Source organism: Chrysochloris asiatica, unplaced genomic scaffold (genome assembly GCF_000296735.1).
Source record: "Chrysochloris asiatica unplaced genomic scaffold, ChrAsi1.0 scaffold00116, whole genome shotgun sequence".
Taxonomy (NCBI): domain Eukaryota; kingdom Metazoa; phylum Chordata; class Mammalia; order Afrosoricida; family Chrysochloridae; genus Chrysochloris; species Chrysochloris asiatica.
In genome coordinates this window covers 8,298,594-8,304,392 of record NW_006408634.1, presented here as the reverse complement: position 1 = coordinate 8,304,392, position 5,799 = coordinate 8,298,594, and positions in this window count along the sequence as shown.

Below are 5,799 nucleotides of genomic sequence, written 5' to 3'. Positions count from 1 at the left end.
GAGAAGAGTTGTGGGATGACATGAAGAACATCATACAGTAAGAAAGCAAAAGGTCATTAAGAAGACAAGGAAGAAAGAAAAGACCAAAATGGGTATCAGAAGAGACGTTGAAACTTGTTTTCCAGTGTAGAGATGCTAAAACTAGTGGAACATGTGAAGAAATAAAAGAACTAAACAAAACATTTCAACTTGCAGCTTGAGAAGACAAATATTATAATGAAATGTTCAAAGACCTGGATTAGAAAGCCAAAAGGGAAGAACATGCTTAGCATTTATCAGTCTGAAAGAATGGAAGAAACAATTTGCAGTATTGGGGAATTCTATGGGTAAAATATTGAATGATGCGCAAAGTAAATAAAAAAAAAACAAAACAAAAAAAAAATGGAAAGAATACGGAGTCACTGTACCAAACAGAAATGGTTCATGTTCAACCATTTTAAGAGGCAGAATTTGAACAAGAGCCACAGGTACTGAAGGAAGAAATCCAAGATGCACTGAAGGCATTGGCAAAGCACAAGGCTATGAGAACTGATGAAATCAAAAAGGAAATCTTTCAACAAACAGATGCAACACAGGAGGCACTTGCTCATTTGTGCCAAGAAATTTGGAAAAGAGTTATCTGGCCAACTGATTGGAAGAGATCCATATTTGTGTCAATTCCAAAGAGAGGCAACCTAACAGAATGCAGAAATCATCAGACGAGATCATTAAGATCACATGCAAGGAAAACATTTCTAAAGACAATTGGCGTTGACGGGGAACTGCCAGAGGTTCAGGCCAATTCAGACGAAGTCGTAGAACTAAGGATATCATTGCTGACATCAGATGGATCTTGGCTGAAAGCAGAGAATACCAGAAAGCTGTTTACCTGTGCTTTATTGACGATGCAAAGGCTTTCAATTGTGTGGATCAGGATAAGCTGTGAATAACATTTCAAGGAATGATTGTTCCAGAACACTTAAATGTACTCACGATGAACCTGTACATAGACTAAGAGGCAATCATTTAGAGAGAACATGGGGACACTAAATGGTTTAAAACCAGGAAAGGTGTGTGACAGGGTTGTATTCTTGTACCATATTTATTCCGTCTGTATGCTGAGCAAATAATTTGAGAAGCTGGATTATGTAAAGAAGAACATACCATCAGTATTGGAGGAAGATTCATTAACAACCTGTGATATGCAGATGATACAACCTTAACTTGCTGAAAGTGAAGAGGACTTAAAATACTTACTGATGAAGATCAAAGACCACAGTCTTTGGGATGGGTTGTGCCTCAATGTAAAGAAAACAAAAATTCTCACCACTGGACCAATACATGACATTAAGGTAAATGAAAGATTGAAGTTGTCAAAGACTAAATGTTGCTTGGATCAACCGTCAACACTCATGGAAGCAGCAGTCAAGAAATCAAACAACATATTGCATTGGGCAAGTCTGCTGCACGAGATCTCTTTAAAGTGTTGAAGAACACACATGTCAGTTTGATAACTAAGGTGTGCCTGACCCAAGCCATGCTATTTTCAACAACCTCATATGCATGTGAAAGTTGGACAGTGAATAAGGAAGACCCTAGCAGTATTGATACATTTGAATGATGATGTTGGAGGAGAATATTAAAAGTACCATGGACTGCCAGAATAATGTGTGTTGGAAGAAGCACAACCAGGTTTCTCCTTAGAAACCAAGAAGGCTTAGAAACCAGTAAGACTTTGTCTCTTATCCTTCAGACATATTATCAGGAGGGACCAGTCCCTGAAGCAGGACATCATGCTTGGTAAAGTGGAGGGTCAGTGAAAAATATGAAGGCCTTCACCGAGATGGATTGACACAGGGCGGCAGCAACTGGCTCAAGCAGAGCAGCAGTTGTGAGGACCTGATGGTGTTTTGTTCTGTTGTCACTGTTGGTTGGCTAAGACTTGACGGCATTGAACAGCAACAAGAAATCTCTGCTTTGTTTTTCCCTTTTTTCTTCTTTTTTTCCCCCTTTGATATTTCTTTACCACTTTATACTGTTTTTTATCTTGCTTCTCCCTGTTTTTTTTTTTTTTAGATTTTAATAAATCTCTTCCTCTCTGATTTTCTTATTCTCTTCAATAGCCTACATTTTTTCTGTCTTTTTGCTTTTTAGTTACACTTGAATGTTTTTAAATTTTGTTACTATCATTTTCTCTCTTAGTTTTCTCTTTTGTAGCAACATTTTTTCATCCGTCTTTTGTCATTATAGGTATTATCATCTTCTATCTTTCTTTCTTCTCCTGCCTGTTTCTATTTCTTTTACCTCTTTATTGTCCTGTCTACATTGTTGGTTCTTTGTTGGTTTATTCTGTTTTGTTTTCTTGTGTATTTGACAAGGTGGGATTTTCTCTTTTCTACCCAACAGAAAACATCAACCTTGCCCATACAGCCCAGCCACAACCATACCATCTACAGCTCTACCTACTGGGCAAGAAAGAGCCAATACCATCTACTACACCACATGATCAACTGTAGACAACAGCTAACACCACCTAGGAGTTCTCCTGTGGCTCTCTAGTATAATACAGAGCCAGCCTTCTGGCCGCCAGCACACAGCTGTTCTCTTTGCATGAGTCTAGAGTCCTTAGCTGCTCTATTTCTCCATATCATCACCCCTGCCTCTGCCTCCATCTCTGGTGTCTCTGCTTCTCCTGTTAGAGTCCCATGTTCTACTCATGCTCTTTTCTCTTGATGGTACTAGAGTTCTCTCTTCCTGGAATGTAAGATTAACTAATCCTACCTTTATGTGGAGTCCTGGTGTGGCGCTGTGGGTTAAGGCGCCAGACTGCAAAGCCGTTTGAACGGCAAGGTCGGTGGTTCAAGCTCACCAGCCACTCCTTGGAAACCCTATATTGGGTCGCTATGGGTCGGAATCGACTCGACGGCACTTAACTACTACTACTACCTTTATGTTACAAAACTCTACCTTTACAGTTGTGACACATTGCAAGCTCTGGTAGCGTAGTGGTTATGAATTGGGCTGCGAACCTTAAGGTCAGTGGTTCGAAACTACCAGCTGCTCCGCGGGAGAAAGATGAGGCTTTCTATTCCCGTAAGGATTTACACCCTTGGAAACCCTGTACAGGGTCGCTATGGGCTGCCAAAAGAACCAATAGATCTGTTTTGGAAGAAGTGCAGCCAGAGTGCTCCTTAGAGGCCAAGATGGCCAAAATTCATCTCTCATACTTTGGACATATTGTCAGGAGGGACCAGTCGCTGGAGAAGGACATCATGTTTGGTAAGGTGGAGGGTCAGAGAAAGAGAGGTAGACCCCCAGCGAGATGGATTGGCCAAGTGGCAGCATCGATGGACTCAAGTGTGGCAACAATAGGGAGGTCGGCCCAGGATCGGGCAGTGTTTCGTTCTGCTGTGCGTAAGGTTGCTATGGGTCAGTACTGACTCGATGACACCTAACAACAACATAGTGACCCTGTATAGGGTCATATGTTACGTGCCTTGTAGCCTTGTTGAGTGCCTACTCATAGTGACCCTATAGAGTTTCAGAAGAGCAACTAGTGGTTTTGATCAGCCCATCTGCAGTTAGCAGTCCAGTGCTTATCCTATAGGGCCACACCAAGACTCCTTATGAAGCCTGTTGTTGGGAGTTCGTTCAAACTAATAGCGATCCTGTATAAGGTTTCCAAAAAGCAGCTGGTGGGTTTGAACTGCCAAGCTTGTGTTAGCAGTTCAGTACTTATCCTACAGCGCCAGAGAATTCACTCTGGTTCAATAGAAAAAGAAGATAAATGCCGGCTTTCTAGTTGGCTTTCTAGTTACACCCGTCGTCGTCGTCAAGTGTCTTCAAGTCGGTTTCCAGGGCGTGGCTGGTGAGTTCAAACCGACCTTGTGGTCCTGTGCTTCTCTCATAACGCCCACCATGAGACCACAGAGTCAGTGCTGACCCATAACCACCCTGTATAGGGTTTCCAAGGAGCGACTGGAGAGCTTGAATCGCCGACCTTGAGGTTCAGACCGACTTTACAGTCCAGCGCATTAACCCACAGCGCCTCACCAGGACTCCCGAGAGGCCGGCCAATCAATAGTGGCCAACGGGAAGCGTCTTATTACGTCATTCCGCGCGCCTAGGAACGGACCGGAAGTCGGGAGATTCGGTTTCTCTCTCAGGTTGTCAGTGAAGCTGACCCGCCAAATGGAGACCAGCAGAGAACTACTACCGGGTGATGTATAGGTATTTTAAAAAGAAAGACTATGGAGGTTGTCGCCACAATGACTATTGTCTGGTAAATTCACCGCTTAGCCCAAAAACTTGTGACGCCAATGAGAATCGGAGGCCGCGCCGGTACTGTAGCTCCTCGGGGGTGAGTGGATGAAGCGAGGAACTCACGAATTCGTAAACTCAGAGTATCTATTCCCGCATGGTGAGGGTATTAGGAAAGGCTGAGCCTGGCGGTAGGGCGGGAGATGGAGTTCGGCTGGCAGGGCTGTGGTCGAGTGGTGGAACGTGGGCGCTGCGCCCTGCTGGTTCAGCGCCTTACAGGTCTTCATGTTCCGATTGTGGGGAAGGAGGCCGGGCCAAGACGTGCATTTGTTGTTAAGTGTCGTCGAGTCGATTCCGACCCATAGCGACCCTGATGTATAGGGTTACCGAGGAGCAGCTGGTGAGCTTGAACCGCCGACCTTGCAGTTCACACGGCTTTGCAGTCTGGCGCATTAGCCCACAGCGCCACACCAAGACGTGCGTTTGGAGGCACACAAACTGGGCAAGACACAGCCTTGAATGCTTACCTGCTTGCCGGGCTTGGAGCTGGGGCGAGAGTGACCTGGAGGTTGGAATTTGTTTTTTGAAGCTGAGATTTGTTTGGGGAAAACAGTTCCAGAATAGTGCATTCTCTTGATGATTTAGGGGTAGGGAGACAAGTATCTCCTATTAGGGCACAGTTAAGGATATAAAACCTCAGGAATTTTTGGTGGGGAGCGCTTACTTGATCTTGCATTTCTGGATATTGATGAAATTCTAGTACTTAGTCCTGGTGTGGCGCGCCAGACTGTAAAGCCGTTTGAACTGCAAGGTCAGCAGTTCAAACTCGCCAGCTGCTTCTCGGAAACCCTACAAAAGATCGCTATGGATCAGAATCGACTCAACGGCACTTAACAAAGGCAACCTTGTATGACAAGGTTGGTTTGTTTTTGATGGGGTCCTAAAACGTCCTCGAAGGAGCTCGGGTGGCAGAATGATTGAATGCTCGCCTGCTAGCTGAATGTAAGATTGAACTCTCTGATCTGATGATGATAAGTGCCATCTAGTCGTTTCGACTCATAGCTACCCAGTATAGAGTTTCCAAGGAGCAGCTGGTGGGTTTGAACCGCCGACCTTGTGGTTCGCAGTCTTAACCTAGATCACCACAGGATTCCTATAGGCCAGTTCAACTCTGTCCTACAGTGTTGCTATGAGTCGGAGGAGACTGCATGGCCGTTGGTGAATTACAGAGAAGTTCCAGGTAATTGCTCCTGAGTGGAGCAATTCAGGAGCTGTGGTCTCAAGACCTGGTGTGCCTTAATTTGATGAGTAATGGTTCCCAGGGGTGGGGATTGGAGGTGAGCTTGATATCTGTATGATATCCCTAAGGGATTCTTTGAACGTTTATCAAGTCTGGAGCCCCGGGAACGTGTTTGTGCTGCAGGATAAAATGCTCAGATACTGATCAAAAGACTGGCAGTTTGAACTCACTCGGGGAGAAAGATGAGCCAGTTTATGTAAAGATTTACAACCTTAGGAAAACACTTAGGGCAGTTTTCCTCTGTTGTATAGTATCAATAT